This window comes from Heterodontus francisci, chromosome 15 (genome assembly GCF_036365525.1).
Source record: "Heterodontus francisci isolate sHetFra1 chromosome 15, sHetFra1.hap1, whole genome shotgun sequence".
Lineage (NCBI taxonomy): Eukaryota > Metazoa > Chordata > Chondrichthyes > Heterodontiformes > Heterodontidae > Heterodontus > Heterodontus francisci.
This window is the reverse complement of record NC_090385.1, coordinates 52,415,177-52,439,216: the sequence shown is the minus strand read 5'-3', so window position 1 is coordinate 52,439,216 and position 24,040 is coordinate 52,415,177. Positions and strand designations below refer to the sequence as shown.

Below are 24,040 nucleotides of genomic sequence, written 5' to 3'. Positions count from 1 at the left end.
CTTCCTTGCACTGAGAATTTCTAACTATGCAGTTGTTCTCAGGAGAGCCTCTCGCTCACTTTAGGCTGCAAGTCAGGACCCAGTCTCCCCAAGTGCTGTTGAACTCTGCAAGTAACAATCACTTTTCTGCTTTTACTTCACAGAAACTACTCCTTAGCCTACTGCAAGATTAAAATAAAAACACATCATAGGTCTAGAATCCTGTCGGTTCGCAGAGCCTCAAATCCTTCATAATATGGAAAGCACCCCATTGAGGGAGAGTTGGATGTTTAGTTCTGGCTATATCCTAAGTGGAACCTACTACAGACTAGGGTGCTGAGTGAACATCATTACTGGGACCGATAGTGTGAGGGAGCTAAAGTAACATCAGTAAATATAGTCAGTCACACATCTCTAACTTTTTGCAGTTCTGATGCAAGGTTGTTGACCTAAAAAAACTATCTATTTCTCTCTCCACAGATGCTGCTTGACCTGCAGAGTATTTCCAGCATGTTATGTTTTTATTTCAGTAACATAGGGTGCTGGCTGAGTAGAATTAGGGAAGTATTTTTTATATTTGGCACGTCTCTAGATCAGATTGTAAGAGAGCATTGACAATGCATCACCTCAGTGCGTTTATATTGCTAAAATTAACTTTCTTAACTTGACACCAGAATATTTTCATGGGCAACAATACTGCAGGTAGCCTAAGGAAGCTAGCTGGTTTTAAGAATCTAAATGTAGGGAACTAATGCATGAATATGACTTGCCCACAACGTGAACAACAGAAGTGCCAAATTAAAGGTGCCTGATGTGAAAGAGCTATATGATCAGTAGCATTGGTTATACTGGAGATGTTACTTTGTGGACAGGTTAATAACTCCTTCACTACATCCCACACAGGAATCCTTAGGCAATTCCTCCATGCAATCATCAGTACTCATTTAAAACAAAGTTAGCACTGCAGCCTCACAGCTCCAGGGACCTGGGTTCAATTCTGGGTACTGCCTGTGCGGAGTTTGCAAGTTCTCCCTGTGCCCGTGTGGGTTTTCGCTGGGTGCTCTGGTTTCCTCCCACAGCCAAAGGCTTGCAGGCTGATAGGTAAATTGGCCATTATAAATTGCCCCTAGTATAGGTAGGTGGTAGGGGAATTGAGGGAAGGTGGGGATGTGGTAGGAATATGGGATTAAAGTAGGATTAGTACGTATGGGTGGTTGATGGTCAGCACAGACTCGGTGGGCCGAAGGGCCTGTTTCAGTGCTGTATCTCTAAATAAATAAAACAGTAAAAAAGAAATTAGTTACAACTCAGTACAATGGCTTGTTTTTTAAAAAAAGGTTCCTGAAAGCAAAGTTCCTTCTTTAAGGGGTGGTGGAGGGGGGGGGGGGGGGGGGCGGGATTGCGTGAGTTTGGAAGTCCTATGTGAATACAAAGCTTAAGAAAACACTGCAGCTTTCTGGCCTCTTTCAAATTTTAAACACAGGATATTTCAACTGCCCAACGCAGAAGAAACTATTTCCTGCAATTCTCCTGTCCATAAAAAGAAGAAACACATTGTTTTGTTTGCGATCAACATTGAAATAGCAGCATAACAAGAATTCTTAAACTCCCTTGGGAAGTATGCACTGAAACATTTACCATACAATTTACATTTTGAACAGAGGAGACAGATTCTGTTGATTTAATCAGTGCTACTTGTCACTCGTCTAACTTTTATGAAAAACCTGATTTGACATGGGATTTCTTCCTAATTTCAAATGTATCCAATCTTTTTCTCTTGGCAATTTTCTCCTTTCCTTCTGAAAGTTGTTGACTCCTTCCTGATATCTTGTTTCATGGCGCCAGTTGCTCTTGGATAACTCGTCCATGTGGTCATTGTGCACTGAGCCTGGGAAGGCTGCTACAATTTAGCCTCAGTACCCCTGGGCCTGGTGGCATGGTCGAGAATGAAATCAACCAAGATTTGAACTGCTGACCACTGTGCACGAACAGCTGGTGAGAAATACACGTGTACTATTACTCAGTGTGAAGCTCTCTTGTTTTATTGGGTATTATTCTGGAAACACTGGGCTCACAAATCAAGAAAAGTAACTAGGATCAGGTATCTTCAGACTGTCAGCTTCTGTGGAACCAGGCCAAGTACCAGTCAGGAGCGAAGCAGAAAAAGAAACAAATGGCTGCAAAGTCGGCTTGGGCGAATGCATTCCCTATAATTAGTTACATATTTGGGAACAAATGTGCCCGACTCTCCTATGCAAGAATGGGGTACAAGAGAATTAAACAAGGAGAAAATCCAAATTTAAAAAGCCTCATCCAGAAAAGTATTCATCACTGTGACATGACTTCATTTGTGCCAATCTAGAAAACTGACCCACAGCCCCAAAAGAGATAGCAGACCAACAATAGCCTCAAGTATAAGCCACATAATCTGTAAAAATGAGGAAATAGACTGAACTTTCAGTGAGACATGAGCTTAACATAAATTGCAGATATTCCCAACATTCCAATACTCTCAACAGCAGAAATATGAATCTAAAGGACACAAAAGGGCAGTTTGCGAGGGTGGTGGTTTTAGAACTTACTACAGGGAGAGCTGAGAGCATGAGGTTATTATGGGTGGGTGCGGTGGGTGGGCGGGATGTTTGGGATAGAAATGCAATACTATACTAATGTGTCTCCTTGCTTGCCGTTGTCATGTGCCCTCTAGCATGAGGCACTCACTGCAGGCATCCATCAGAAGGCAGTTCATTAAAGACACAGTACAAGCAATACTGTTGCCCTGTGAGCTCGTAACATGGTGTCAGAGTAGAGCTGAGATGGAGTGTTGAAGAGATATATAGAACCACAGCTACTAAAAGAAGAACACAGGGATGTTCAGAGCTGCTGAAAGCTGCTAAAAGCCAATGGAAGCCACAGAAAAGGAAGAATCGCCGAAAGCTGGGTAAGAAACAATGGCTGCAAATCTTCCTCTCCCAGTACCAGTAGAAATGAAAGCTGATATGAAACAGAACTGGCAGTTTTCCCACTCGCAATGGCAAAATTACGAAATTGTAAAAGATTTAATGAACAAATCTGAGTAGCTACACTTTTATCACTGTTGGGGAGAGACTGTTACAAACTGTATTCCACCCTAAATCTCTCCAAAGAACAAGAAAAAAGGACAGAAGAAATTTTGAAAGCTTTGAAGGCATGCTTTGAACCCCAAGTGAATGTGACTTATCAACGGTATGTGCTCAATATCAGGGCCCAAGATGAAAATGAGTCTATTGATCAATATGTGACTACATTAACACAGCTCGCAGAATCCTGTGAATTTATGCAATTAAAGATGATCTAATTAAAGACAAGATTGTATTAGGCATAAAAGATCCCGCAGTGAGAGCAGGTCTACTGAGAGAGGAGAAACTTACTCTCAGGAAAGGGATCAACATGTGTATAAGCACGGAGGTTGTAAATCAGCAGCTAGTGCATATTCATGGCAGAACAGACCAGACATTGCATTATGCTGATAGACATTCCAAGCCAAAAGGGCAGAAAGATACAGACAAAGGGCAGGATGCAAATACTGCGGAGGACATCACACAAAGGAAAAAAAGGCATGTCCAGCATTGGGAAGGCAGTGTTCTCACTGCAAGAAGCTGAATCATTTTGTACACAAGTGTTTGGCTAGAAGGAAGCACAACAAGCAGGTACAGAGGGCCACTGGCAAGATATCAGCCGAAGCTTCTGACAAATCACTATACACCACACAAGAGGTTGGCTCAGTCAGGTTGATAAGTGATAAATGGTTTGTGACAGTTGGAATGATGATTGCAGAAGAAGAACATCAAGTCAACAAAGTGTCAGCTGGACACCGGTGCATCATGAAACATCATGACCTGTATGTAGTGGCTCAACATGGCGATCCAAAAATGAAGCCCTCAAAAGTAAAGTTGAGGCTATATGATGGCACTATACTAGTGCTGACAGAACAAGTTACTCTGAGAGCCCAATGCAATGACAAGAATGAAGATCTGGAATTCCAGATCATCGATGGCAAGCAAAAACCACTCATTTCAGCCAGAGCAAGTCTAAAGCTTGGACTGGTAACGCTCAACATGCAAAAAGAGATTTGCAACGTTTCACTACACACGAAACCATGGACTGCAGAACAGATCCTAGAGGAGTACAATGATGGAATTACAGGTTTAGGATGTCTTCCTGGAGAATATCATCTTGAAGTAGATGAGAGGGTAAGACCAATTCAGTATCTGCCGAGGAAAGTTCCAGCTGCCCTCAAGGCCAGCCTGAAAGACAAGATAGAAGAGCTGGAAAAGAAGGGAGTAATCAAGAAAGTGACAACCCCTACAGAATGGATTAGCAGCCTGGTAGCAGTGAAACAACCTGGAAAGCTGAGAGTAGGCATCGACCCAAAGGATCTAAATAAAACTCTGAAGAGATCTCACTACCCCGTACCAACCAAAGGAATTTTGCCACAACTTGCAAAGGCAAAAATCTTCACTACCCTCGATGCAAAGGATGGTTACTGACAAATGAAGCTGGGTGAAAGCAGCAGCTTCCCAAGTACATGCTGGACACCGTTCGGGAGATACAGATGGTTGCGCATGGCATTTCCATGGCTCCAGAAAAGTATCAACGCAGACAGCATGAGATAGTTAATGATCTTCCCGGAGTGGAAGCGAGAGTGGGTGATCTGCTAGTTAATGGATGCGGAGACTCAATGGAAGGAGCCATTGCTGACCATGATCAAAATCTAGTGCGACTGCTAGACAGAGTTCACCAGATGAACCTGAAGCTGAACAAGAAAAAACTGCATTAAAGTTGCCCGAAGTCAAGTACATAGGTCACGTATTGACAGCAAAAGGTCTTCGCCCGGATCCCGAAAAGGTGAGAGCAGTAGTAGCAATGCGGCAACCAACAGATGTAAAAGCAGTGCAATGAATTGTTGGATTTATCAACTATTTAGCAAAGCTGCTGCCAATTTGTCATCGGAGTGTGAACCATTATGCCAACTCATCGCCAAGGACATGCAGTGGTACAGAACAAGAAGCAGTTTTCACTAAAATCAAGCAAACTAGTGAGGGCAACGCCAGTGCTGAAATATTATGATATAAACGATGGAGTCATCCTGCAGTGTGATGCCAGCGAGACAGGACTTGGAGCAACTCTAATGCAGCAAGAACAACTGGTTGCATTTGCATCCTGTGCATTAACGCAAACGGAAGAGTGCCTGGCCATTGTCTTTGCTTGTGAACATTTTCATCAATATCTACTTGGAAGAGACAAAGTGACAGTCGTGTTCGACCACAAGCCACTTCAAAGCATTTTCCTCAAGCCGCTACTATCTGTTCCAAAGCTTCTGCAAAGAATGTTACTCCGGTTACAGAGATATCATCTGGATGTGACATACAAGCAACGGAAACAGATATACATCGCTGACATTCTGTCGAGAGCTGCACTCCCTATGAAGAAAATACAGGATGCTACGACAGAGTGTGAAATCTTCCAGATCCAACGTGAAGCTGCAGCTCGACATGCTCTGGAAGTCATCAACCCAGCAGAGACATTGAATCTGACAGACAAGCGCCTTGCTCAAATCAAGCAAATGACCCAACAAGATGTAATTCTCCAAGTGTTGCATGAAGTAGTGATGAAACGATGGCCTGAAAGCATCAAGGATGAAAGCATCTGTGGTCACAAGAGCATATTGGGCATGCAGAGATGAATTGACAGCCCAAGGTGGCATCGTATACAAAGGCAATGGAGTCATTATCCCTAAGGAGTTGAGAGGAGAAATGCGAAAACACATCCATGCAAACCACCAAGGAATCGAGTCCGAGAAAGGCAAGAGAAATGCTCTATTGGTCAAACACGAGCAATGAAATCAAGGACCACATCAGCCAGTGCAGTGCGTGTAATGAGTACCAAGCTAAGCAAGCTAAAGAGCTGCTGATGACACATGACATCCCAGACAGACCATGGATGAAGTTTGGAGTAGACCTCTTCATTCTCGCAGGAATTGATTATCTTGTCACTGTAGACTACTATTCTGACTACTGGGAGGTAGACCAGCTGACCTCAATGACTACCGGTGAGATTACAGAATGCCTGAAAGCACACTTCGGTCGTTACGGCATTTCACACATTGTGACGAGCGAAAACTGCCCTCAGTTCACGAGCGAAGAATTCATAAAGGATTGGGAAATTCAACACCATACATCATCTTCACACTACCCCCAGTCAAATGGAAAGGCCGAGGTGGCAGTAAAAATCGCCGAAGGAATCATAAAGAAATCGAACAAATCCAGCACAGATTTCTACAAGGCAATCCTCGAGTGGGGAAACACACCTACTGAAGGCATGGAAAGTAGTCCAGTACAAAGACTAATGTCACGCTGCACCCAAACTACTCTTCCAATAGCAAAAACGCTATTGAAGCCAGAAGTAGTAACAGGCATGAGTGACAAAATCAAGGTGAAACAGCAGAAAGTCAAATTTCATTTTGACAAAACTGACAAACCATTGCTGGTGCAGTGTAAATGATTGTGATGCCACCAGGAATGGATCTCTCAGGGCAAGATTTCGATATGTGAGTGATGGTCTGACTTGAATGGCCACAGTCACAATTTGAGCTGGTCCTCATGTTTCACTTGTGGAGCAAGTGGCCACATCTTCCCTGGCCCGTCCTCAAGCGGTTGAGAGTTGTCCAGATTTTCTGTGGGAGATTGAAACCTGGGACTTCACCGGGTGGGTCAGTTACCAGGTTGTGGTTGGTGATGTTAGCAGTTAACACGGAGGTGCGCCATCGAAAGGTGGGGCTGGCGTCTGTTTATAGGATGTGGAGAGTGTTCCAGTTGGGTCTACGAGATTTCAGACGAGTGCATGGGGTTTTTTTTGAGTCCTGCATCAAAGGGAGTGCTTCGTTAGCTGTTGGCTGGTGGTGTTCTTTGAGGAGAATGTTTCCCCCGTGGACATCAGGAGCTTCAATGTGTGCGGGCACAGGAAGCCATTCAAGCTGTGTTGGTCTCAACATTCCAGAAATAAACCTCATGATTTCCCAGAGGTAGACATCTACAATGTTTGTGTGGCAGCTCCTGAGCCAGGTTGAGCAGCAGTACTCTGCTGCTGGGCAGACCAGGGCAAGTGAAGCAGTGTGTAGACTCTGCTCCCCCAGGTGGTACCAGTGTTGACAGTAGGTCAATGTATGGTCAAGAATGATACCAAGGTATTTTGGCTTTAGGTCTTGGGTGAGTGATTGGCTGCAGAACTGGTCATGAAGTTCTTCTGATGTGACTACAAGATAAGCACAGTTTTCAGCAAACTGAGGAAGGAAGGAGCAGGAACAGGAAATGTATTTGAAGCTTAGGCTACTATTCAGGTGAGGCAGTCATTGTAGTTGTATTAAGAGAGACAAAGATTATGACTGAGCAAGGGAGAGTGAACCTAGAGCCTAGGTCAGAATCCATGACTAGCTTTTTCTTACATACAAAGCCCAAGGAATTGTTTTCACATGTCAGCACTATTTGCAAAAGGTCAGATTTTTGTTTTATTTTAAGCTTTTGGTCAACCTTTGCTAGATGTCTAGGTTGGCGTGTATGGCCATAGCGTGGTGCATTAGAAAAGCATAGGGGCCAGAAAATGCCAGCTTCAATCTTTCATCTCTGTTGAGTGAGCTAACCTTGATGCCAATTGATTTCATTACCCCTTGGGTCTGTAACGATTAGCGAGGGTTTTGGGTCCTAATTGGTATCCAATGATCGCTGCTGGAAAATGCATGTGTATACACTTCCAGTAGAGCATGATGAAGATCACCAGTGATGCTCTCCATGGTCAAATAGTCTGCCAACAGTTACTGTCATACATGAAGAATGACCACTTGATTGAAATACTGGAGAGCTGCTAATGTCTGTGAAACCATATCCCAGTGAGAGTCAATACCTTCTGGAGCGCTGGGGAGAAGACAGGAGAAAAAAAATGTATGTGCAATTTACATGCTAGATTGTACAGAAGCTTAAGTTTGTAGTACAAAAAAAAATTACCGCCAAAACAAAAGAATAGAGAGCTTTTTGTAAGCAAATGATGTGTTATGCGTATTTGACCTGGAACTACAGGAGGACTAGCGTCATAACAATGATTCCTCCCTAAACCTAAAGCTTAAGTGAATTCCCTGCAGGCAACAATTACACTCAAAATTTCTTTAAACAGATTCAAAATTGAATGCAAATTGTTAACATTAATGGAAAAAAAACCAAGTTATTTTATAAATCTACAGTAGCTGCATTATTTTTCTGTCTAATCTCACAAAGGTTAGTTGGGGCAAAATGAGGCACAATTATGAAACAACAAAAATAATATCAGTTGAAAGGCAGGATTCACTGACTATCACAAAAAAAACCATGTTCACAGGTTCGAGAGAAATACTGAACAAAGGAGATTTTCACAAACGCATTTACATTGCTGCTACTTATGGTGACTGAAAACATTCTTCTGCTATTGCTGAGCAATACGGAGGGAGCTTAACTCTACCTTTAACTTGTGCTTTACACAAGTGAATTTGGAAGCGCTTCAAGCTGGCATTCTGAAAATTTGAAGTGTTACAATTCCAAGAATAAATATCGAAAGCTTTAATAGACCATCTATGGATTCAATATCAGAGCTACACAACAAGCGTGCTACAATGAAGGACATGTTACACACTGAGGGCAGTGTTATTTGGAAGCTGTTTTAACGTGGCTCTCCATTAATAAGGGAGCCAATGCATTTTTCATTGGAAAGTCATCGTCAGGTATCACTAATAGTTTCACTGAATGAAAAGTGGGTTAGCTTCAATATCCCCTCTTGCGCCTCTGAAGACTACTTCATACTATACTGGTGTGTGCAGTGAGCTTTTATAATGATCCATACACAAAATTCTCTTCTTGGCAATGAAGCTGATAAACACATGAGAGAATTTGGTTATAGCACAGCCATTTCTTTAATTTGGCTACTCATAGTCTAAATGACAATTGTAAAGAAATGATACACTAGTAGGAAATTAACATACAAACATATGAATTGGGAGCAGGGGTAGACCATTCGGCCCTTCGAGCCTGCTCCCCCATTCAATAAGTTCATGGCTGAACTGATTACTCCACATTTCCACCTACCCCCGATAACCTTCCACCCCCTTATCAAGAATCTATCTACCTCTGCCTTAAAAATCTTCAAAGACTCTGCTTCCACCGCCTTTTGAGGAAGAGAATTCCAAAGACTCACAACCCTCAGAGAAAAAATTTCTCCTCATCTCTGTCTTAAATGGGTGACCCCTTATTTTTAAATAGTGACCCCTAGTTTTAGATGGTCTCACAAGGGGAAACATCCTTTCCACATCCACCCTGTCAAGACCCCTCAGGATCTTATATCTTTCAATCAAAACGCCTCTTACTAAACTGCAGCAGATACAAACTTAGCCTGTCCAACCTTTGCTTGGAAGGCGACCTGCCCATTCCGGGTATTAGTCTAGTAAACCTCATCTGAAATGCTTCCAACGCATTTACATCCTTCCTTAAATAAGGAGACCAATACTGTACACAGTACTCCAGATGTGGTCTCACCAATGCCCTGTATAACTGAAAAATAACCTCCCTACTTTTGTACTCAATTCCCCTCGCAATAAACAATAACACTCTCTTAGCTTTCCTAATTATTTGCTGCACCTGCATACTAACCTTTTGAGATTCATGCACTAGAACAACCAGATCCTTCTGCATCTCAGAGCTCTGCAATCTCTCACAATTTAAATAAGGCTGTGTTTGCTGACAATGCAACCATTAGGTGGCACTATACTAGCACATGGGCAAATGCAGCCTGTTCCACTGAAACATCACTGTCTGCAACGTTTAGGCAGCTGCCATGATTAAAGATAGCGTTGCTCAATTTGTCACAGAAAAACACAAATAAAATGGACATGTTTGATACTCAGAGAACACTGCGCTGTTTAAAGCCTCATCAGAAGGACAGCAGCTCTGACAGTGCTGCACAACCTCCGTAATTCTGAGAGGTATCAGTGCCATCCCATTTTCCGGCCGCTCACTTCCCCCACCCCGTTCTCCGGGTGCTTACTCCCCGCTTCCCCCCGCTCTTTGGCCACGCGCTCCCCGCTTTCCCCACCCTCATCCCTCCAGACGCTAGCTCTAGGCCCCGGGCCGCTTCCCTCCTCTCGGCCACTCGCTCCTATGTTGCCCCCATTCCCCTCGTGGCCCGCTTTGCATCTTCGGGCAGAGCGAGTGGCCGAGAGGAGGGAAGTGGCCTCCGGCCTACAGCTAGCATCTGGAGGGATGGTGGGTGTGGGGGAGGAAGCGGGGGGGAGCAGCATGCAGTGAGTGGCCGAGGGACGAGAGCGTTTTCCTGCGCATGTGCCAGTTAGCATTTTCCTGCACCTGTGCCAGTTAGTCCTGGCAAGGCAAGATGTAGGCTGCGCATGTGCAGCATCTCAGCGCACAGGACACTGTTTGCGCATGTGCGCAGCTTGGAGCGCTCTGATGTCGTCAGCGGGCCGCTGCATTGTCAGGAGTCACTTTGTTTAGATAATATGTTTTTTTTAATCTTCCTGCCAAAATGGACAATTTCACATTTTCCCACATTATACTCCATTTGCCAGACCTTTGCCCACTCACAGCCTATCTACATCCCATTGTAGCCTTATGTCCTCTTCACAACTTACTTTCCTATCTATCTGTGGGTCATCAGCAAATTTAGCAACCATACCTTCAGCCCCTTCATCCAAGTCATTTATATAAATTGTAAAAAGTTGAGGCCCCAGCACAGATCCCTGTGGCACACCACTCATTACATCTTGCCAACCAGAAAATTACCCATTTATGCTGACTCTCTGTTTCATGTTAGCTAGCCAATCTTCTATCCATGACAATATGTTACCCCCTACACTGTAAGTTTTTATTTTCCGTAATAACCTTTGATGTGGCACCCTATCAAATGCCTTCTGGAAATCCAAGTACAGTACATCCCCTTTATCCACAGCACATATTACTTCTTCAAAGAACTCCAATAAATTGGTTAAACATGATTTCCCTTTCACAAAACCATGTTGCTCTGCCCGATTATCTTACATTTTTCTAAGTGCCCTGCTTTAATAATAGCTTCTAACATTTTCCTGAAAACAGATGTTAAGCTAACTGGCCTGTAGTTTCCTGCTTTCTGTCTCCCTCCCTTTTTGAATAAAGGAGTTACATTTGCTATTTTCCAATCTACTGGAACCTTCCCCATATCTAGGGAATTTTGAAAAATTAAAACCAATGCATCAACCATCTCACTAGCCACTTCTGTTAGGACCCTAGGATGAGGTCCATCAAGACCCGGGGACTTATCAGTCTGCAACTCCAACAATTTGCTCAGTACCACTTTCCTGTTGATTGTAATTTTCTTGAGTTCCTCTCTCCTTCCATTTCCTGATTTACAGCTATTTCTGGGATGCTACTTGTATCCGATGCAAAATACCTGTTCAATTCATTCTCATTTATTTCAAACATTTTCTAACATGAGGCTAAAAATTACTGGTGGTAACAAAAGTGGATGAATCTTTAACACACTTGAATGACATCCCTTCATTTACTTTTTTTCCCCATTCACTCTTGTGATGTGGAAATCACTGGTAAAGCTGGCATTTATTGCCATCCCTAGTTGCCCTGAGGAGGTGCTGGTGAGGATTCTTCTTGAAGTGATGAGCAGTTTAATACAACTTACTGGCTTTCTAGGCTACTTTGGAGCATAATTAAGTATCAAATACATTATTGTGGGTCTGGAGTCATGTATTGGCCACACCAGGTAAGAAAGGCAAGTTTTCTTTAACAGTTTCATGGTCACTTATACTGATACCAGTTTTTGCTATTTTAACAAAAATGTTTTAACCTGCTTAAACAAAATGGGTTAATACATTCCATTACAATAATAGACAGAAAAAAGTTATTTTAATAGCATTCGTCAGCGATCACCAACAGTAATTTATGGCTATACTGCTCTTTGCCTCTTGTGAAAAGATTCAAGGAGCAGTGCTGGCAAGAAAATACTGCACTTACACTGAAAATAAAATCTACTGCACACTACAATCATTAAGGAAAAAATAAAATGCACCAAAACTTGGTTTGCAGGATCAGTGAGCTGAACATTGTGCTCTCAAGCAGACCTCATCTGACAGCCTCCAGTCAAGTGTTTAACAATCTTTTATACTCTTATTATTAGTGGCACTCCTCACACTTCCCTGTGAATTTTGACTACTTTAATATGAACAGTGTCAGCTTTGGCTGCCAAATTTGCCCACATCAGTCAGTGCATTTAAAAGTAATTCACTATCCAAGAAGCACTTGGATACATTTCTGAAAGATGAGATAGGATACTACATAAATGCAAGTACCGAAGCAGATAAAAAGAAACCACGCCTAAGCCAATAAGACTTTAATGTTGTGCATCAGTCTTGTGCAATACACTTAATTTATCATTTAAAATTGATCCTGCCATTAAAGCCACCATTGACACACTTACAACCACAAGAACTTCACTCTAGGACCGTACAGCTCAAAACTGCTCCCTCCAGGTACAACCAAAATGTAATAGTACAGAATAACTGTACTGCTGAATGTTTTCCACAATTCAAGAAAAACTAGTGCCAAAAAATATCCACCATTTTACTGCTATCCGAATGATAACATTTGATTTAACTTAAATTACTTCTGGTAAATTCACCAAAAATGCTTCTTCGTCAAGTTTCTATAATCTACATCAAAGTAATGGGCTAGAACATTTTTTAAACAAGCATATTTAAAATATTCATATCAAAAATAAATTTGAGCAACTAAATTTCATATGACAACTCAAGAGATGCTTTGTGTCAATACCTACTTTTGCATTGAACACTCACCACTAGAATTCTCTGGCGTTTGCTCTGCTTTCAGTGGCACTGCAACAGGACTCCCACAAGACTGCAGCTTGCTCCTTGATGCCTGTCCTGTAACTCACTTGCAGTCTGTAAAACCCTACATGTCATTTTTTTATTTGCATGGCCTCACTGCAGTTTCATGAAATCGGCGCTCTTATGTCTACTATTTTCTACGGGTGAGGATTTCAACAAGAGATCTATGACCCAACAGTAAGTAATAAAGGAGATAGCTGTTCAGCCGCTGGCCACGAGCAGAAATATTAAAACAGCAAAATAATGCAGGAACAATCAGACTGCGCGACTCTGGTCTTTCAATTTGGACAACATCGGACAGCAAACGGAAAACTTACAGAACAATCAAGTTTTTTTTTGCAAGCCTGTTACAGCCAATCATTGTATCTACAACAAAAGAGTTTCCCCTCACTCCTTTTTAAATTGAGTTCATTTCACCCTTTCACCACATTCAGTTCCAAATCAGATAATGAATGTTTTACAGCCCCTTTTTAAAAAAAGTCCTATTATAATACAGGAACTGAGATAGAAACAGCAAGGAAACAATGCCCGGAAAAGATTTTAAAAAACAGCGTGAAAAGTTTTGTAAATGCAAACTCTTCCTGTCGCCCAGAAAAATGTAAGAAATGAAGAAAGCTGCTGTCATCACAGCCATAAGGAACTGAGGCTCGAGCTCAATTAGGTTGTGGCCCCAGGCCAACAGTTGAGCCTGGGTCTGAAGAAACCAACATGAAAAAAGAGCTAAAATGCAAAAAAACATGGATTGCTTTCAGTCTAGCCTCGTAGTCTTTTGTACTCTTAGTGATTGATTAATGTCCCTCCTCATTTTTGTCCCTGTTGTGATTTTTGCCACTCTAAAATGAATGGAGCAGGCTCATTCATCGATAAAAAGTTGTCTTGCATGTGGCAAAAAGGGACCTCCACCCTTTGGATATGGACATAAATTAAAAAGTGCTTTCAAAGTTGAAGAATGTAGTGGGACATTACAACTCAAACAGTTGAAGCACCCACAACATACTGTTGCCAAATCCTAAAGATGGGTCCCTCAGTGTAATTCTCCACCTCATTGCTCCAATCTTATGCCCCTTTTTTTAAAAACCCTGTCAATTCCATAAACACTGTGGCAGGAATGTTCAGATAAAGCTAATTAATGTATTCACAACAGGAAAGTCATCTTGAAATCTTCATGCAAGACAACTTTTGGACTTGCTGGATTTGGGGCGGCACAGTGATTAGCACCGCAGCCTCACAGCTCCAGCGACCTGGGTTCAATTCTGGGTACTGCCTGTGTGGAGTTTGCAAGTTCTCCCTGTGTCTGCGTGGGTTTCCTCCGGGTGCTCCGGTTTCCTCCCACATGCCAAAGACTTGCAGGTTGATAGGTAAATTGGCCATTAGCAATTGCCCCTAGTATAGGTAGGTGGTAGGGAAATATAGGGACACATGGGGATGTGGTAGGAATATGGAATTAGTGTAGGATTAGTATAAATGGGTGGTTGATAGTCGGCACAGACTCGGTGGGCCAAAGGGCCTGTTTCAGTGCTGCATCTCTAAACTAAATGAACATTAAGAAAATATAAGAGATATAATCACTTCATAAATCATTGCAATTCTATAAAACAAAATATACTGTGGGGTTGACTGCAAAGTTCCAAGTTTGAATATATGAATTAGGATCAAGAGTAGGCCATTTGGCCCCTCAAGCCTGCTCCCCCATTCAATAAGTTCATGGCTGAACTGATTACTCCACATTTCCACCTACCCCGATACCCTTCCACCCCCTTGCTTATCATGAATCTATCCACCTCTGCCTTAAAAATATTCAAAGACTCTGCTTCCACCAGCTTTTGAGGAAGAGAATTGCAAAGACTCACGACCCTCTGAGAGAAAGAATTTCTCCCCATCTGTCTTAAATGGATGACCCCTTATTTTTAAACAGTGACCCCTAGTTCTAGATTCTCCCACAAGGGGAACATCCTTTCCACATCCACCCTGTCAAGATCCCTCAGGATCTTATATCTTTCAATCAAGTCACCTCTTACTCCTCTAAATTCCTGCGGATATAAGCCTAGCCTGTCCAATCTTTCCTCATAAGACAGTCCGCCCATTCCAGCTATTAGTCTAGTAAACCTTCTCTGTACTGCCTCCAATGCAGTTACATCCTTCATTAAATAAGGAGTCCAGTACTGTACACAATACTCCAGATGTGGTCTCACCAATGCCCTGTATAGCTGAAGCATAACCTCCCCACTTTTGTATTCAATTCCCCTTGCAATAAACAATGACATTCAATCAGCTTTCCTAATTACGTGCTGTACCTGCATACTAACCTTTTGCATTTCATGTACTTGGATAGCCAGATCCCTCTACATCTCCGAGCTCTGCAATCTCTCACCACTTAGATAATATGCTTCTTTTTTATTCTTCCTGCCAAAGTGGACAATTTCACACTTTCCCACATTATACTCCATTTGCCAGGTTGTTGCCCACTCACTTAACCTATCTATATCCCTTTGTAGTCTCCTTATGTCCTCTTCACAAGTTACTTTCCTACCTATCTTTGTGTCATCAGCAAATTTAGCAACCATACCTTCGGGCCCTTCATCCAAGTCATTTCTATATATTGTAAAAAGTTGAGGCCCCAGCACAGATCCCTGTGGCACACCACTCATTACATCTTTGCAACAAGAAAATGACCCACTTATACCTACTCTCTGTTTCCTGTTAGCTAGCCAATCTTCTATCCATGCCAATTTGTTACCCCCTACACCATGAGCTTTTATTTTCTGCAATAACCTTTGATGTGGCACCTTATCAAATGCCTTCTGAAAATCCAAGTACAGTAATCCACCGGTTCCCCATTATCCACAGCACATGTAACTCCCTCAAAGAACTCCAATAAATTGGCTAAACATGATTTCCCTTTCACAAAACCATGTTGACTCTGCCTGCTTGCCTTGAATTTTCCTAAGTGCCCTGCTATAACGTCTTTAATAATAGCTTCTAACATTTTCCCTAAGATAGATGTTAAGCTAACTGGCCTGTAGTTTCCTGCTTTCTGTCTCCCTCCCTTTTTGAATAAAGGAGTTACATTCCCTATTTTCCAATCTAACGGAACCTTCCCTGAATCTAGGGAATTTTGGAAAATTAAAACTAATGCATCAACTATCTCACTAGCCACTTCTTTTAACACCCTAGGATGAAGTCCATCAGGACCTGGGGACTTGTCAGCCCGCAGCTCCAACAATTTGTTCAGTACCATTTCCCTGGTGATTGTAATTTTCTTGAGTTCCTCCCTCCCTTCCACTTCCTGACTTACAGCTAATACTGGGATGTTACTTGTATCCTCAATAGTGAAGACCAATGCAAAATATCTGTTCAATTCATCTGCCATCTCCTTATTATCCATTATTAATTCCTCAGACTCACTTTCTGTAGGACCAACGCTCACTTTGTTAACTCTTTTCTTTTTGAAATATCTATAGAAACTCTAACTATCTGTCTTTATATTTCTAGCTAGCTTTCTCTTGTACTCTAATTTTACCTTCCTTATCAATCTTTTAGTCATTCCTTGCTGTTTTTTATTTTCTGTCCAATCTTCTGACCTGCCTCCCATCTTTGCGCATTTATAGGCTTTTTCTTTAAGTCTGATACTATCTTTAACTGTTTTAGTTAACCACGGATGGTGGGTCCCACCCTTGGAATTTTTCATTCTCGTTGAAATGGATCTATTCTCTGTATTCTGAAATATCCCCTTAAATGTCTGCCACTGCATCTCTATTGACCTATCCTTTAACCTGATTTGCCAGTTCACTTTAGCTATCTCTGCTTTCATGCTCTCATAATTGCCCTTATTTAAGTTTAAAATACTAATTTTGGACCCACTCTTCTCTCCCTCAAACTGAATGTAAAATTCAATCATATTATGATCGCTGCTAACTAGGGACACCTTAACTATGATTTCATTAATTAATCCTATCTCATTGCACAATACCAGGTCTGGTATAGCCTGCTCTCTGGTTGGCTCCAGAATGTATTATTCCAAGAAATTATCCTAAAAACATTCTATGTACTCCTTATCTAGGCTATCTCTGCCTAACTGATTTTTCCAGTCTATATAGAACATAGAACATTACAGCGCAGTACAGGCCCTTCGGCCCTCGATGTTGCGCCGACCTGTGAAACCATCTGACCTACACTATTCCATTTTCATCCATATGTCTATCCAATGACCACTTAAATGCCCTTAAAGTTGGCAAGTCTACTACTGTTGCAGGCAGGGCGTTCCACGCCCCTACTACTCTCTGAGTAAAGAAACTACCTCTAACATCTGTCCTATATCTATCACCCCTCAACTTAAAGCTATGTCCCCTCGTGTTTGCCATCACCATCCGAGGAAAAAGACTCTCACTATCCACCCTATCTAACCCTCTGATTATCTTGTATGTCTCTATTAAGTCACCTCTCCTCCTCCTTCTCTCCAATGAAAACAACCTCAAGTCCCTCAGCCTTTCCTCATAAGACCTTCCCTCCATACCAGGCAACATCCTAGTAAATCTCCTCTGCACCCTTTCCAAAGCTTCCACATCCTTCCTATAATGCGGTGACCAGAACTGCACGCAATACTCCAGGTCCGGCCTCACCAGAGTTTTGTCCAGCTGCAGCATGACCTCGTGGCTCCGAAACTCGATCCCCCTACTAATAAAAGCTAACACACCATATGCCTTCTTAACAGCCCTATTAACCTGGGTGGCAACTTTCAGGGATTTATGTACCTGGACACCAAGATCTCTCTGTTCATCTACACTACCAAGAATCTTCCCATTAGCCCAGTACTCTGCAATCCTGTTACTCCTTCCAAAGTGAATCACCTCACACTTTTCCGCATTAAACTCCATTTGCCATCTCTCAGCCCAGCTCTGCAGCCTATCTATGTCCCTCTGTACCCTACAACATCCTTCGGCACTATCCACAACTCCACCGACTTTCGTGTCATCCGCAAATTTACTAACCCACCCTTCTACACCCTCATCCAGGTCATTTATAAAAATGACAAACAGCAGTGGCCCCAAAACAGATCCTTGCGGTACACCACTAGTAACTAAACTCCAGGATGAACATTTGCCATCAACCACCACCCTCTGTCTTCTTTCAGCTAGCCAATTTCTGATCCAAAGCTCTAAATCACCTTCAATCCCATACTTCCGTTTTTCTACGTCCCTTGGACTGAAGGGAGTGGTGATGAGGGCTGTCCTGCGGGGAATGGCCGTGGTGACAGACTGATTCTATTCCCACTAAAATGCTCATCATTCAGCTTCCCCTCCTGCTCCGCATATTAGCTGATATTGTAAACGTTTCTCTTTCTTCAGCTGTTGTCCCCTTCTTCTTTAAATCTGAAATAATGGCAGCTTGTCAGAAAGGTACAGCGATAATACTGGGGGATTTTAACCTACATTTTAATTGTTGAAATATTGGTTGCCGTGCCTTCAGTTGCCTGGGCCCCAAGCTCTGGAGCTCCGTCCCTCGACAATAATACTAAAGACACGGCAACCAATATTTCAACAATTAAAATGTAGGTTAAAATCCCCCAGTATTATCGCTGTACCTTTCTGACAAGCTGCCATTATTTCTTCCTTTACACCCCGTCCTACAGTGTGGTTAACGGTAGGTAGCCTGTACACCACTCCCACAAGTGAATTATTTTGACCCTTGACCTGTTAGCTGCTCTCAGCTGTGGCAAAAATTGGGGCACTACAATTGACCCCAGTGGCCACAAGGCTAGGGGGAGAGGGGAATCCCACTCCTCTTCATTATCCAGTGATCCACTTCTAGAAAGAGTACACATATAAATGTTAGGTGAGAGCAGAATTGGCCTCAGCTGCAATGCTTTACAAGGTGGAATAGCCAACACATGAAGAATGCCAACACAAGTGAGGTACCAGACAGTGGCTGACAACAAGGCAATTGCATCACAGGGAAGTTATGCTGAAGCTTTATAAAGCTCTGGTTAGGCCACAACTCGAGTATTGCATACAGTTCTGGTCATCGCACTTTAGGAAGGATGTGCGGGTCCTTGTGAGGGTGCAGAGGAGATTCACCAAAATGGTTCCAGGGATGAAGGATTTTAATTACAAGGTTAGGTTGAGAAGTTGGGATTGATATCCTTGGAGCATAGGAGATTGAGGGGAGATCTGACAGAGGTGTACAAGATTTTGACTGGTTTAGGTAAGATAGACCAAAAAAAAAGATGGTGCAAGGACTAAGGACACAAATTTAAGTTTTGAGGCAAGAGATAGGGGTAATGACTTGAACTCACTGCCTACGCGGGTGGTGGAAGCGGAAACAATGAATTCAAAAGGAAATCAGATAGGCATTTGAGGGAAATAAACTTACAGGGCTATGGGGGTAGAACAGGGGAAATGGACTACTCTACAGAGAGCCAACATGGACTTAATGGGCCAAATGGCCTCCTTTTGTGCTGTAATGACTTCTTATAAGTAAGAGATTCAGCACCTTCAGGAAAGGAAGGAGAGAAATTACAGCATGGCTATAGTTTGTGCAAAAATAGGTAAAAGTGAATCTAAAATGGATCTGGGAATGGTAGAGATTTGACACTTGCTAAATAACAATGTAACTGCAACAAACAAGAAAATTAAATGCTAATTTTGTTGCTAGATCAGTACAGTACAAGACAAAAGACAACATGTTAAAATGGTAGTGTTCTGGTGAGACCACACACAGAGTACTGCCAAAGGCAGAATACAGAAAAGCAGCAAGGCTGACCCCAGAGTCCAAGAACTGAGTTAAATGAAATGACAAGAGAAACTCAGGACTGTCAGTTTCATTGTATGTAATTATTCAAAGCCCCTCCCAACCCCACAACCCCTACCCCGCCTCCAGTTTCCTCAAGGTTTGTGTGAAGCATCACAGAAACATTTCAAACATCTCCTACCTTCAAAGCTTCATGTGCCTGTAGCAGTGATATTTAAAGCTTTTGGTACCATCATTGATGATAGTGACCAATGGAACAGTCAAATTGTATCACTGGAGAGGTAGAGATCAGGGCCAGTGGGATGTGGAAGGCAACCAGAACAGAAACATCTGAACTTCATATCCGAGTTACAGTGTGGTGCTTCTTTGTTAACCCTGAACAGAGCCCCAAGAAGAAACAAGGGGCAGAATTCAGTTTCTTTACACTCCCAAGAGTATTGAATCAAATTAATTATAAAACTGAATCAGAATTCAAACAAAAAAACCCCATGGAAAATACATTCTTGAACTCTGTCCAACCAGGGGCTTTCCTCAGTACAAGGGCTTAGCAGTTCAGAGAGACAGCTGCTTGCTACAACTCAGAATCTATTTTGCTAACTATTAAACAGAATCCAAATTCCAATGGTCTAAGACAGACATGCATGCCCAGAAAGAATGGACTTGCGCAATTTCCGAGACTTGTTTATGCTGAGCATACCCTTAGTTGTTTTAGCTGGAAAAGCAGGCCAGTCCGAACCTCGCTCTGAAAGTGATCCATCAAATAGCCAGGAATTGTATGACACAGCCCAGTTGAATAATGATCCTTCACCTCTGGAACCTGGGATCAAATCAAGTCTAGACTAATGGAATGAAAATCTGCCCTCTTAGCATCTACAAGAATATTAAGTGAAATTAAATTGAGACCATCTTAATTAAGTTACCTATAGGTGTAAGTTCACAGCACAAATTAGTACTAAATAGTAAGTTTAAGAGATCACAAAACCTGGTGTGGTAAATGAGCAGACCTGAAAAGCTAGGCAATTAATCTCTTTTACTGCTTTTATATTCTGCAACATCCATGTTAGTGGTACTGGCTCTGGCACATACATTCCACACAGTCGACTGTAATTTAGGAATAAACTTAGCAAATTCCAGCGAGTTTATATTTGGGTTGCAGCCAGCTGCACAATATCAGCACAGTGGGAGTCATAGAGCCACCAGCACAGGTCTTGGTGTATTATGAAAGCAGCTTAAATTCACTTACCGATCTCTTGACTTGTTGGAGATGCATCAACAACTCTAATCTTTGGGTGGTAATGGCTCACAACTTGTGTATTAGTAAGCACAGATATGGAGGATGAAGATTCTCATGACCCAAATATTTGTATTCTGCAGGGTTCAAGCTCATATTTTGAAAGACCACTATCGGATCATCAGAAAAAACTGGGATATTGATTACAAAATAAAAGATCAAATAACAGCTAGTCATACAGACAGAACCTCGCACCTCCACTTCAGACAAGTGCCCAGAAGCAGGCTAAATACATGCTAATCTTCCATAGATCATGTATAAAGTAGCTAATTTGTATCCAGAGTCAATTTATTCATGTTTGTTGGGAAAACAAAATTAATGAACATTTAAAACATTGCACGTCAGATACATCAGTGAAATAGTTATAGAAGTGGAGGATATGAATTCAAATGCCAGCATGGCAAGTTGTGCAACTGAATTTACTAAATTTGGTCATTAGCACCAGAACAAGTTACGTTGAAACCTTTCAGATTTTTGTAAAAACCAGTTAGTGGATTGATTGCTTTCATGTTGAACACCACTTGGATGAAGCAGCAGGAAAAGCAAGGATATACTCTGGGCAGAAAGCTTAAATGTCCATCACCAAAAAGGTGTCTTGAAAGTACCACCATTGCCCAAGCAGACAATATTCTGAAAGATGTAAATGCCAGACTGGCCTCATGCCATGTGGTGAAGGAGTAACTTACTGATCCATGTGCTCACCAACCTACTTGTCACAGACATGTATGTCCACAACAGCATTAGTCAAAGCAGCCATCATACAATCATAATGAAGACAAAGGGCTGAATTTTATTGAGCGTGCCACAAATTGCGGCAGTGGGCTCTGATCTCGGCAGTCTGCCCGCATGAATCCGCCGTCGCTAAGCGAACACAATATTTTGCGCCGGGGCTCATTTAAACGGAGGGGCTGGAGTGGCCGCCCTCGATGACATAGACGGGGGGGAGGGGACGCTCTGTCCCTGACAATGGCGTCTGGAGGCGCCGGCGCCATTTTTAAAGGGCTTCAAGACCCGGCAGCTGATGTTCACAGAGTCAGAGTTATACAGCACAGAAACAAGCCGACCTGCTCCTGCGCCGACCATCAAGCACCAATGCAATCTAATCCCATTTTCCAGCACTATAGCGTTTCAAATGCTCATCTAAATACTTCTTAAATGTTGCGAGGGTTCCTGCCTCTACCAGCCCTCCAGGCAGTGTGTTCCAGATTCTAAACACTCTCTGGGTGAAAACAATTTTCCTCAACTCCCCTCTAAACCTCCTGCCCCTTACCTTAAATCTATGCCCCCGGTTACTGACCCCTCCACTAAAGGAAAAAATTTCTTCCTATCTAAGCTATCAATGCCCCTCATGATTTTGTATACCTCAACCAAGTTCCCCCTCAGCCTTCCCGCTCCAAGGAAAACAACCCCAGCCTATCCAGTCTCTCTTCATAACTGAAATGCTCCAGCCCGGGCAACATCCTGGTGAAACTCCTCTGCACCCTCTCCAGTGCAATCACATCCTTCCTATAGTGCGGTGACCAGAACTGTACACAGTACTCCAGCTGCAGCCTAACCAGCGTTTTATACAGCTCTAATATAACCTCCCTGCTCTTAAATTCTATGCCTCAGCTTTTTTTTTTTTTTTATTTCCAAAATATACTTTATTCATAAAAATCTGTAAAAATTACATTGCCAAACAGTTTCCAAACAGCACCAAAAAATACAAACATTGCAAGGGAGATCAGTTTCCTTCAATACTGTCATGAGTTTCTTCCCAACCCTTCCGTTTCACAATTGTCATGTCAATTACAGTTTTACATTTACAGCAATTGAGAATATTAACGAAACAGTTCGAGGGGTTTCCCATGGATCCAGCCCCTCAGTCCAGCTTGGTGGGGGAACCTTACACTGTGGTCTTTCCCCATTGAGCCTTTGCTGCGGCTGCCCCAAGCTTTAGTGCGTCCCTCAGCACGTAGTCCTGGACCTTGGAATGTGCCAGTCTGCAACATTCGGTGATGGACAACTCTTTGCGCTGGAAGATCAGCATGTTTCGGGCAGACCAAAGGGCGTCTTTCACCGAATTGATAGTCCTCCAGCAGCAGTTGATGTTTGTCTCGGTGTGCGTCCCTGGGAACAGCCCGTAGAGCACAGACTCCTGTGTTACAGAGCTGCTTGGGATGAACCTTGACAAAAACCACTGCATCTCTTTCCACACCTGCTTTGCAAAGGCACATTCCAGGAGGAGGTGGGCGACCGTCTCTTCCCCACCACAGCCAATGCGGGGGCACTGTGCGGAGGGGGCGAGACTTCGGGTGTGCATGAAGGATCTGACGGGGAGGGCCCTTCTCACCACCAGCCAAGCTACGTCTTGGTGCTTGTTTGAAAGTTCTGGTGATGAGGCATTCCGCCAAATGACTTTGACGGTCTGCTCGGGGAACCATCCGACAGGATCCACCGTTTCCTTTTCCCGTAGGGCCTTGAGGACATTCCGTGCAGACCACTGCCTGATGGACCGGTGGTCAAAGGTGTTTTTCCGCAGAAACTGCTCTACGAAGGATAGGTGGTACGGCACGTCCCAACTGCACGGAGCGTTCCGCGGCAATGTGACCAGGCCCATCCTTCGCAACACCGGGGACAGATAGAACCTCAGCACGTAGTGACACTTGGAGTTTGCGTACTGGGGATCTACACATAGCTTGATGCAGCCGCACACGAAGGTGGTCATCAGGATGAGGGCCACGTTGGGTACATTTTTCCCGCCCATGTCCAGAGATTTGAACATCGTGTCCCTCCGGACCCGGTCCATTTTAGATCCCCAGACGAAGCGGAAAATGGCTCGGGTGACTGCCACGGCGCAGGAGTGGGGTATGGGCCAGACCTGCGCCATGTAGAGCAACAACGTGAGCGCCTCGCACCTGATGACCAGGTTCTTACCCACAATGGAGAGAGATCGCTGCCCCCACATGCCCAACTTTTGTCGTACCTTGGCTACTCGCTCCTCCCATGTTTTGGTGCACGCCCCGGCACTTCCGAACCATATCCCCAGCACCTTCAGGTAATCTGACCTGACGGTGAAG

At 43.1% G+C, this 24,040-nt stretch overlaps 1 protein-coding gene across 8 annotated transcripts in view; it reads right to left on the bottom strand.

Annotated features, from left to right (window-relative positions):
* Nucleotides 1-24,040, bottom strand: part of LOC137377652 (protein Shroom4-like) — a 214,923-nt gene that overhangs the window by 91,834 nt on the left and 99,049 nt on the right. Inside the window, exon 1 of one of the 8 annotated variants that reach the window (XM_068047541.1) lies at nt 12,893-12,948. The exons of the other annotated variants lie outside the window; for them this stretch is intronic. The gene's annotated coding sequence lies outside the window, so the exon portion shown is untranslated. Of the gene's footprint in view, nt 1-12,892; nt 12,949-24,040 lie in introns of those variants that run through there. 8 annotated transcript variants of the gene reach the window in all.